Source organism: Salvelinus fontinalis, chromosome 10 (assembly GCF_029448725.1).
Source record: "Salvelinus fontinalis isolate EN_2023a chromosome 10, ASM2944872v1, whole genome shotgun sequence".
Lineage (NCBI taxonomy): Eukaryota > Metazoa > Chordata > Actinopteri > Salmoniformes > Salmonidae > Salvelinus > Salvelinus fontinalis.
In genome coordinates, this window is record NC_074674.1 from 41,603,928 (window position 1) to 41,616,087 (window position 12,160).

The 12,160-nt window shown below is 57.4% G+C and overlaps 1 protein-coding gene across 2 annotated transcripts in view; it reads right to left on the bottom strand.

The window, feature by feature from the left end:
* LOC129864152 (protein NLRC3-like) overlaps nucleotides 1–12,160 on the bottom strand; it is a 56,383-nt gene that overhangs the window by 10,418 nt on the left and 33,805 nt on the right. The window lies entirely within an intron of this gene.

Genomic DNA, 12,160 nt, shown 5'->3' on the forward strand with positions numbered 1-12,160 from the left:
ACTAGGCTACCTGCCTCCCCTCCACTCTAACCACTAGGCTACCTTCCTCCCCTCCACTCTAACCACTAGGCTACCTTCCTCCCCTCCACTCTAACCACTAGGCTACCTGCCGCCCCTCCACTCTAACCACTAGGCTACCTGCCGCCCCTCCACTCTAACCACTAGTCTACCTGCCACCCCTCCACTCTAACCACTAGGCTACCTGCCGCCCCTCCACTCTAACCACTAGGCTACCTGCCAACCCTCCACTCTAACCACTAGGCTACCTGCCACCCCTCCTCTCTAACCACTAGACTACCTGCCTCCCCTCCACTCTAACCACTAGGCTACCTGGCGCCCCTCCACTCTAACCACTAGGCTACCTGCAGCCCCTCCACTCTAACCACTAGTCTACCTGCCGCCCCTCCACTCCACTCTAACCACTAGGCTACCTGCCTCCCCTCCACTCTAACCACTAGGCTACCTTCCTCCCCTCCACTCTAACCACTAGGCTACCTGCCGCCCCTCCACTCTAACCACTAGGCTACCTGCCACCCCTCCACTCTAACCACTAGGCTACCTGCCGCCCCTCCACTCTAACCACTAGGCTACCTGCCAACCCTCCACTCTAACCACTAGGCTACCTGCCACCACTCCTCTCTAACCACTAGACTACCTGCCTCCCCTCCACTCTAACCACTAGGCTACCTGGCGCCCCTCCACTCTAACCACTAGGCTACCTGCAGCCCCTCCACTCTAACCACTAGGCTACCTGCAGCCCCTCCACTCTAACCACTAGGCTACCTGCCTCCCCTCCGCTCTAACCACTAGGCTACCTGCCGCCCCTCCACTCTAACCACTAGTCTACCTGCCGCCCTTCCACTCTAACCACTAGTCTATCTGCCGCCCCTCCACTCTAACCACTAGGCTACCTGCCGCCCCTCCAATCTAGCCACTAGGCTACCTGCCTCCCCTCCACTCTAACCACTAGTCTACCTGCCTACACTCCACTCTAACCACTAGTCTACCTGCCTACACTCCACTCTAACCACTAGTCTACCTGCCTACACTCCACTCTAACCACTAGTCTACCTGCCTCCCCTCCACTCTAACCACTAGTCTACCTGCCTCCCCTCCACTCTAACCACTAGGCTACCTGCCTACCCTCCACTCTAACCACTAGTCTACCTGCCTCCCCTCCACTCTAACCACTAGTCTACCTGCCTCCCCTCTCTAACCACTAGGCTACCTGCCTCCCCTCTCTAACCACTAGTCTACCTGCATCCCCTCTCTAACCACTAGGCTACCTGCCTACCCTCCACTCTAACCACTAGTCTACCTGCCGCCCCTCTCTAACCACTAGTCTACCTGCCTCCCCTCCACTCTAACCACTAGGCTACCTGCCTCCACTCTAACGACTAGTCTACCTGCCGCCCCTCCACTCTAACCACTAGTCTACCTGCCTCCACTCTAACCACTAGTCTACCTGCCTCCACTCTAACCACTAGTCTACCTGCCTCCCCTCCACTCTAACCACTAGTCTACCTGCCTCCACTCTAACCACTAGTCTACCTGCCTCCACTCTAACCACTAGTCTACCTGCCTCCACTCTAACCACTAGTCTACCTGCCTCCACTCTAACCACTAGTCTACCTGCCTCCCCTCCACTCTAACCACTAGTCTACCTGCCTCCACTCTAACCACTAGGCTACCTGCCGCCCCTCCACTCTAACCACTAGTCTACCTGCCTCCACTCTAACCACTAGGCTACCTGCCGCCCCTCCACTCTAACCACTAGTCTACCTGCCGCCCCTCCACTCTAACCACTAGGCGAACCTGCCTCCACTCTAACCACTAGGCTACCTGCCTCCACTCTAACCACTAGGCTACCTGCCGCCCCTCCACTCTAACCACTAGTCTACCTGCCTCCACTCTAACCACTAGTCTACCTGCCTCCACTCTAACCACTAGTCTACCTGCCACCCCTCCACTCTAACCACTAGTCTACCTGCCACCCCTCCACTCTAACCACTAGTCTACCTGCCACCCCTCCACTCTAACCACTAGTCTACCTGCCTCCCCTCCACTCTAACCACCAGGCTACCTGCCACCCCTCCACTCTAACCACTAGTCTACCTGCCGCCCCTCCACTCTAACCACTAGGCTACCTGCCTCCACTCTAACCACTAGTCTACCTAACTCCACTCTAACCACTAGTCTACCTGCCACCCCTCCACTCTAACCACTAGTCTACACTCTAACCACTAGGCTACCTGCCGCCCCTCCACTCTAACCACTAGGCTACCTGCCGCCCCTCCACTCTAACCACTAGGCTACCTGCCTCCTCTACACTCTAACCACTAGTCTAGCTGCCGCCCCTCCACTCTAACCACTAGGCTACCTGCCTCCCCTCCGCTCTAACCACTAGGCTACCTGCCTCCCCTCCACTCTAACCACTAGGCTACCTGCCTCCCCTCCACTCTAACCACTAGTCTACCTGCCTCCACTCCACTCTAACCACTAGGCTACCTGCCGCCCCTCCACTCTAACCACTAGGCTACCTGCCGCCCCTCCACTCTAACCACTAGTCTACCTGCTTCCCCTCCACTCTAACCACTAGGCTACCTGCCACCCCTCCACTCTAACCACTAGGCTACCTGCCACCCCTCCACTCTAACCACTAGGCTACCTGCCACCCCTCCACTCTAACCACTAGTCTACCTGCCTCCCCTCCCCTCCACTCTAACCACTAGGCTACCTGCCTCCCCTCCACTCCACTCTAACCACTAGGCTACCTGCCTCCCCTCCACTCTAACCACTAGTCTACCTACCACCCCTCCACTCTAACCACTAGGCTACCTGCCACCCCTCCTCTCTAACCACTAGGCTACCTGCCTCCACTCTAACCACTAGGCTACCTGCCGCCCCTCCACTCTAACCACTAGTCTACCTGCCTCCCCTCCACTCTAACCACTAGTCTACCTGCCTCCCCTCCCCTCCACTCTAACCACTAGGCTACCTGCCTCCCCTCCACTCTAACCACTAGTCTACCTACCACCCCTCCACTCTAACCACTAGGCTACCTGCCGCCCCTCCACTCTAACCACTAGGCTACCTGCCGCCCCTCCACTCTAACCACTAGGCTACCTGCCTCCTCTACACTCTAACCACTAGTCTAGCTGCCGCCCCTCCACTCTAACCACTAGGCTACCTGCATCCCCTCCGCTCTAACCACTAGGCTACCTGCCTCCCCTCCACTCTAACCACTAGTCTACCTGTCTCCCCTCCACTCTAACCACTAGGCTACCTGCAGCCCCTCCACTCTAACCACTAGGCTACCTGCCGCCCCTCCACTAACCACTAGGCTACCTGCCTCCTCTACACTCTAACCACTAGTCTAGCTGCTTCCCCTCCACTCTAACCACTAGGCTACCTGCCGCCCCTCCACTCTAACCACTAGGCTACCTGCCGCCCCTCCACTCTAACCACTAGTCTACCTGCCTCCACTCTAACCACTAGGCTACCTGCCGCCCCTCCACTCTAACCACTAGTCTACCTGCCGCCCCTCCACTCTAACCACTAGGCGAACCTGCCTCCACTCTAACCACTAGTCTACCTAACTCCACTCTAAACACTAGTCTACCTGCCACCCCTCCACTCTAACCACTAGTCTACACTCTAACCACTAGGCTACCTGCCGCCCCTCCACTCTAACCACTAGGCTACCTGCCGCCCCTCCACTCTAACCACTAGGCTACCTGCCTCCTCTACACTCTAACCACTAGTCTAGCTGCCGCCCCTCCACACTAACCACTAGGCTACCTGCCTCCCCTCCGCTCTAACCACTAGGCTACCTGCCTCCCCTCCACTCTAACCACTAGGCTACCTGCCTCCCCTCCACTCTAACCACTAGTCTACCTGCCTCCACTCCACTCTAACCACTAGGCTACCTGCCGCCCCTCCACTCTAACCACTAGGCTACCTGCCTCCCCTCCAGTCTAACCACTAGTCTACCTGCTTCCCCTCCACTCTAACCACTAGGCTACCTGCCACCCCTCCACTCTAACCACTAGGCTACCTGCCACCCCTCCACTCTAACCACTAGGCTACCTGCCACCCCTCCACTCTAACCACTAGGCTACCTGCCGCCCCTCCACTCTAACCACTAGCCTACCTGCCTCCCCTCCACTCTAACCACTAGTCTACCTGCCACCCCTCCTCTCTAACCACTAGGCTACCTGCCTCCACTCTAACCACTAGGCTACCTGCCGCCCCTCCACTCTAACCACTAGTCTACCTGCCTCCCCTCCACTCTAACCACTAGTCTACCTGCCTCCCCTCCCCTCCACTCTAACCACTAGGCTACCTGCCTCCCCTCCACTCTAACCACTAGTCTACCTACCACCCCTCCACTCTAACCACTAGGCTACCTGCCGCCCCTCCACTCTAACCACTAGGCTACCTGCCGCCCCTCCACTCTAACCACTAGGCTACCTGCCTCCTCTACACTCTAACCACTAGTCTAGCTGCCGCCCCTCCACTCTAACCACTAGGCTACCTGCATCCCCTCCGCTCTAACCACTAGGCTACCTGCCTCCCCTCCACTCTAACCACTAGTCTACCTGTCTCCCCTCCACTCTAACCACTAGGCTACCTGCCACCCCTCCACTCTAACCACTAGGCTACCTGCCGCCCCTCCACTCTAACCACTAGTCTACCTGCCTTCCCTCCACTCTAACCACTAGGCTACCTGCCACCCCTCCACTCTAACCACTAGGCTACCTGCCTCCACTCCACTCTAACCACTAGTCTACCTGCCTCCCCTCCACTCTAACCACTAGTCTACCTGCCACCCCTCCACTCTAACCACTAGGCTACCTGCCTCCCCTCCACTCTAACCACTAGTCTACCTGCCACCCCTCCTCTCTAACCACTAGGCTACCTGCCTCCACTCTAACCACTAGGCTACCTGCCTCCACTCTAACCACTAGGCTACCTGCCTCCACTCTAACCACTAGGCTACCTGCCTCCCCTCCACTCTAACCACTAGTCTACCTGCCTCCCCTCCCCTCCACTCTAACCACTAGTCTACCTGCCTCCCCTCCCCTCCACTATAACCACTAGGCTACCTGCCTCCCCTCCACTCTAACCACTAGTCTACCTGCCTCCCCTCCCCTCCACTCTAACCACTAGGCTACCTGCCTCCCCTCCACTCTAACCACTAGTCTACCTGCCTCCCATCCACTCTAACCACTAGGCTACCTGCCTCCCCTCCGCTCTAACCACTAGGCTACCTGCCGCCCCTCCACTCTAACCACTAGGCTACCTGCCGCCCCTCCAATCTAGCCACTAGGCTACCTGCCTCCCCTCCACTCTAACCACTAGTCTACCTGCCTACACTCCACTCTAACCACTAGTCTACCTGCCTACACTCCACTCTAACCACTAGTCTACCTGCCTACACTCCACTCTAACCACTAGTCTACCTGCCTCCCCTCCACTCTAACCACTAGTCTACCTGCCTCCCCTCCACTCTAACCACTAGGCTACCTGCCTACCCTCCACTCTAACCACTAGTCTACCTGCCTCCCCTCCACTCTAACCACTAGTCTACCTGCCTCCCCTCTCTAACCACTAGGCTACCTGCCTCCCCTCTCTAACCACTAGTCTACCTGCATCCCCTCTCTAACCACTAGGCTACCTGCCTACCCTCCACTCTAACCACTAGTCTACCTGCCGCCCCTCTCTAACCACTAGTCTACCTGCCACCCCTCCACTCTAACCACTAGGCTACCTGCCTCCACTCTAACCACTAGTCTACCTGCCGCCCCTCCACTCTAACCACTAGTCTACCTGCCTCCACTCTAACCACTAGTCTACCTGCCTCCACTCTAACCACTAGTCTACCTGCCTCCCCTCCACTCTAACCACTAGTCTACCTGCCTCCACTCTAACCACTAGTCTACCTGCCTCCACTCTAACCACTAGTCTACCTGCCTCCACTCTAACCACTAGTCTACCTGCCTCCACTCTAACCACTAGTCTACCTGCCTCCCCTCCACTCTAACCACTAGGCTACCTGCAGCCCCTCCACTCTAACCACTAGGCTACCTGCCTCCCCTCCGCTCTAACCACTAGGCTACCTGCCGCCCCTCCACTCTAACCACTAGTCTACCTGCCGCCCTTCCACTCTAACCACTAGTCTATCTGCCGCCCCTCCACTCTAACCACTAGGCTACCTGCCGCCCCTCCAATCTAGCCACTAGGCTACCTGCCTCCCCTCCACTCTAACCACTAGTCTACCTGCCTCCCCTCCACTCTAACCACTAGTCTACCTGCCTCCCCTCTCTAACCACTAGGCTACCTGCCTCCCCTCTCTAACCACTAGTCTACCTGCATCCCCTCTCTAACCACTAGGCTACCTGCCTACCCTCCACTCTAACCACTAGTCTACCTGCCGCCCCTCTCTAACCACTAGTCTACCTGCCTCCCCTCCACTCTAACCACTAGGCTACCTGCCTCCACTCTAACGACTAGTCTACCTGCCGCCCCTCCACTCTAACCACTAGTCTACCTGCCTCCACTCTAACCACTAGTCTACCTGCCTCCACTCTAACCACTAGTCTACCTGCCTCCCCTCCACTCTAACCACTAGTCTACCTGCCTCCACTCTAACCACTAGTCTACCTGCCTCCACTCTAACCACTAGTCTACCTGCCTCCACTCTAACCACTAGTCTACCTGCCTCCACTCTAACCACTAGTCTACCTGCCTCCACTCTAACCACTAGGCTACCTGCCGCCCCTCCACTCTAACCACTAGTCTACCTGCCTCCACTCTAACCACTAGGCTACCTGCCGCCCCTCCACTCTAACCACTAGTCTACCTGCCGCCCCTCCACTCTAACCACTAGGCGAACCTGCCTCCACTCTAACCACTAGGCTACCTGCCTCCACTCTAACCACTAGGCTACCTGCCGCCCCTCCACTCTAACCACTAGTCTACCTGCCTCCACTCTAACCACTAGTCTACCTGCCTCCACTCTAACCACTAGTCTACCTGCCACCCCTCCACTCTAACCACTAGTCTACCTGCCACCCCTCCACTCTAACCACTAGTCTACCTGCCACCCCTCCACTCTAACCACTAGTCTACCTGCCTCCCCTCCACTCTAACCACCAGGCTATCTGCCACCCCTCCACTCTAACCACTAGTCTACCTGCCGCCCCTCCACTCTAACCACTAGGCTACCTGCCTCCACTCTAACCACTAGTCTACCTAACTCCACTCTAACCACTAGTCTACCTGCCACCCCTCCACTCTAACCACTAGTCTACACTCTAACCACTAGGCTACCTGCCGCCCCTCCACTCTAACCACTAGGCTACCTGCCGCCCCTCCACTCTAACCACTAGGCTACCTGCCTCCTCTACACTCTAACCACTAGTCTAGCTGCCGCCCCTCCACTCTAACCACTAGGCTACCTGCCTCCCCTCCGCTCTAACCACTAGGCTACCTGCCTCCCCTCCACTCTAACCACTAGGCTACCTGCCTCCCCTCCACTCTAACCACTAGTCTACCTGCCTCCACTCCACTCTAACCACTAGGCTACCTGCCGCCCCTCCACTCTAACCACTAGGCTACCTGCCGCCCCTCCACTCTAACCACTAGTCTACCTGCTTCCCCTCCACTCTAACCACTAGGCTACCTGCCACCCCTCCACTCTAACCACTAGGCTACCTGCCACCCCTCCACTCTAACCACTAGGCTACCTGCCGCCCTTCCACTCTAACCACTAGTCTACCTGCCTCCCCTCCCCTGCACTCTAAACACTAGGCTACCTGCCTCCCCTCCACTCTAACCACTAGTCTACCTACCACCCCTCCACTCTAACCACTAGGCTACCTGCCACCCCTCCTCTCTAACCACTAGGCTACCTGCCTCCACTCTAACCACTAGGCTACCTGCCGCCCCTCCACTCTAACCACTAGGCTACCTGCCGCCCCTCCACTCTAACCACTAGTCTACCTGCTTCCCCTCCACTCTAACCACTAGGCTACCTGCCACCCCTCCACTCTAACCACTAGGCTACCTGCCACCCCTCCACTCTAACCACTAGGCTACCTGCCGCCCTTCCACTCTAACCACTAGTCTACCTGCCTCCCCTCCCCTGCACTCTAAACACTAGGCTACCTGCCTCCCCTCCACTCTAACCACTAGTCTACCTACCACCCCTCCACTCTAACCACTAGGCTACCTGCCACCCCTCCTCTCTAACCACTAGGCTACCTGCCTCCACTCTAACCACTAGGCTACCTGCCGCCCCTCCACTCTAACCACTAGTCTACCTGCCTCCCCTCCACTCTAACCACTAGTCTACCTGCCTCCCCTCCCCTCCACTCTAACCACTAGGCTACCTGCCTCCCCTCCACTCTAACCACTAGTCTACCTACCACCCCTCCACTCTAACCACTAGGCTACCTGCCGCCCCTCCACTCTAACCACTAGGCTACCTGCCGCCCCTCCACTCTAACCACTAGGCTACCTGCCTCCTCTACACTCTAACCACTAGTCTAGCTGCCGCCCCTCCACTCTAACCACTAGGCTACCTGCATCCCCTCCGCTCTAACCACTAGGCTACCTGCCTCCCCTCCACTCTAACCACTAGTCTACCTGTCTCCCCTCCACTCTAACCACTAGGCTACCTGCCACCCCTCCACTCTAACCACTAGTCTACCTGCCTCCCCTCCCCTCCACTCTAACCACTAGGCTACCTGCCTCCCCTCCACTCTAACCACTAGTCTACCTACCACCCCTCCACTCTAACCACTAGTCTACCTGCCACCCCTCCTCTCTAACCACTAGGCTACCTGCCTCCACTCTAACCACTAGGCTACCTGCCGCCCCTCCACTCTAACTACTAGTCTACCTGCCTCCCCTCCACTCTAACCACTAGTCTACCTGCCTCCCCTCCCCTCCACTCTAACCACTAGGCTACCTGCCTCCCCTCCACTCTAACCACTAGTCTACCTACCACCCCTCCACTCTAACCACTAGGCTACCTGCCGCCCCTCCACTCTAACCACTAGGCTACCTGCCGCCCCTCCACTCTAACCACTAGGCTACCTGCCTCCTCTACACTCTAACCACTAGTCTAGCTGCCGCCCCTCCACTCTAACCACTAGGCTACCTGCATCCCCTCCGCTCTAACCACTAGGCTACCTGCCTCCCCTCCACTCTAACCACTAGTCTACCTGTCTCCCCTCCACTCTAACCACTAGGCTACCTGCCGCCCCTCCACTCTAACCACTAGTCTACCTGCCTTCCCTCCACTCTAACCACTAGGCTACCTGCCACCCCTCCACTCTAACCACTAGGCTACCTGCCTCCACTCTAACCACTAGTCTAACCGCCGCCCCTCCACTCTAACCACTAGTCTACCTGCCTCCCCTCCACTCTAACCACTAGCCTACCTGCCTCCCCTCCACTCTAACCACTAGTCTACCTGCCACCCCTCCTCTCTAACCACTAGGCTACCTGCCTCCACTCTAACCACTAGGCTACCTAACTCCACTCTAACCACTAGGCTACCTGCCTCCACTCTAACCACTAGGCTACCTGCCTCCCCTCCACTCTAACCACTAGTCTACCTGCCTCCCCTCCCCTCCACTCTAACCACTAGTCTACCTGCCTCCCCTCCCCTCCACTATAACCACTAGGCTACCTGCCTCCCCTCCACTCTAACCACTAGTCTACCTGCCTCCCCTCCCCTCCACTCCACTCTAACCACTAGGCTACCTGCCTCCCCTCCACTCTAACCACTAGTCTACCTGCCTCCCCTCCACTCTAACCACTAGGCTACCTGCCTCCCCTCCACTCTAACCACTAGTCTACCTGCCACCCCTACTCTCTAACCACTAGGCTACCTGCCTCCACTCTAACCACTAGGCTACCTGCCTCCACTCTAACCACTAGGCTACCTACCACCCCTCCACTCTAACCACTAGGCTACCTGCAGCCCCTCCACTCTAACCACTAGGCTACCTGCCGCCCCTCCACTAACCACTAGGCTACCTGCCTCCTCTACACTCTAACCACTAGTCTAGCTGCTTCCCCTCCACTCTAACCACTAGGCTACCTGCCGCCCCTCCACTCTAACCACTAGGCTACCTGCCGCCCCTCCACTCTAACCACTAGTCTACCTGCCTCCACTCTAACCACTAGGCTACCTGCCGCCCCTCCACTCTAACCACTAGTCTACCTGCCGCCCCTCCACTCTAACCACTAGGCGAACCTGCCTCCACTCTAACCACTAGTCTACCTAACTCCACTCTAACCACTAGTCTACCTGCCACCCCTCCACTCTAACCACTAGTCTACACTCTAACCACTAGGCTACCTGCCGCCCCTCCACTCTAACCACTAGGCTACCTGCCGCCCCTCCACTCTAACCACTAGGCTACCTGCCTCCTCTACACTCTAACCACTAGTCTAGCTGCCGCCCCTCCACACTAACCACTAGGCTACCTGCCTCCCCTCCGCTCTAACCACTAGGCTACCTGCCTCCCCTCCGCTCTAACCACTAGGCTACCTGCCTCCCCTCCACTCTAACCACTAGGCTACCTGCCTCCCCTCCACTCTAACCACTAGTCTACCTGCCTCCACTCCACTCTAACCACTAGGCTACCTGCCGCCCCTCCACTCTAACCACTAGGCTACCTGCCTCCCCTCCACTCTAACCACTAGTCTACCTGCTTCCCCTCCACTCTAACCACTAGGCTACCTGCCACCCCTCCACTCTAACCACTAGGCTACCTGCCACCCCTCCACTCTAACCACTAGGCTACCTGCCACCCCTCCACTCTAACCACTAGGCTACCTGCCGCCCCTCCACTCTAACCACTAGCCTACCTGCCTCCCCTCCACTCTAACCACTAGTCTACCTGCCACCCCTCCTCTCTAACCACTAGGCTACCTGCCTCCACTCTAACCACTAGGCTACCTGCCGCCCCTCCACTCTAACCACTAGTCTACCTGCCTCCCCTCCACTCTAACCACTAGTCTACCTGCCTCCCCTCCCCTCCACTCTAACCACTAGGCTACCTGCCTCCCCTCCACTCTAACCACTAGTCTACCTACCACCCCTCCACTCTAACCACTAGGCTACCTGCCGCCCCTCCACTCTAACCACTAGGCTACCTGCCGCCCCTCCACTCTAACCACTAGGCTACCTGCCTCCTCTACACTCTAACCACTAGTCTAGCTGCCGCCCCTCCACTCTAACCACTAGGCTACCTGCATCCCCTCCGCTCTAACCACTAGGCTACCTGCCTCCCCTCCACTCTAACCACTAGTCTACCTGTCTCCCCTCCACTCTAACCACTAGGCTACCTGCCACCCCTCCACTCTAACCACTAGGCTACCTGCCGCCCCTCCACTCTAACCACTAGTCTACCTGCCTTCCCTCCACTCTAACCACTAGGCTACCTGCCACCCCTCCACTCTAACCACTAGGCTACCTGCCTCCACTCTAACCACTAGTCTAACCGCCGCCCCTCCACTCTAACCACTAGTCTACCTGCCTCCCCTCCACTCTAACCACTAGTCTACCTGCCACCCCTCCACTCTAACCACTAGGCTACCTGCCTCCCCTCCACTCTAACCACTAGTCTACCTGCCACCCCTCCTCTCTAACCACTAGGCTACCTGCCTCCACTCTAACCACTAGGCTACCTGCCTCCACTCTAACCACTAGGCTACCTGCCTCCACTCTAACCACTAGGCTACCTGCCTCCCCTCCACTCTAACCACTAGTCTACCTGCCTCCCCTCCCCTCCACTCTAACCACTAGTCTACCTGCCTCCCCTCCCCTCCACTATAACCACTAGGCTACCTGCCTCCCCTCCACTCTAACCACTAGTCTACCTGCCTCCCCTCCCCTCCACTCTAACCACTAGGCTACCTGCCTCCCCTCCACTCTAACCACTAGTCTACCTGCCTCCCATCCACTCTAACCACTAGGCTACCTGCCTCCCCTCCACTCTAACCACTAGTCTACCTGCCACCCCTACTCTCTAACCACTAGGCTACCTGCCTCCACTCTAACCACTAGGCTACCTGCCTCCACTCTAACCACTAGGCTACCTACCACCCCTCCACTCTAACCACTAGGCTACCTGCA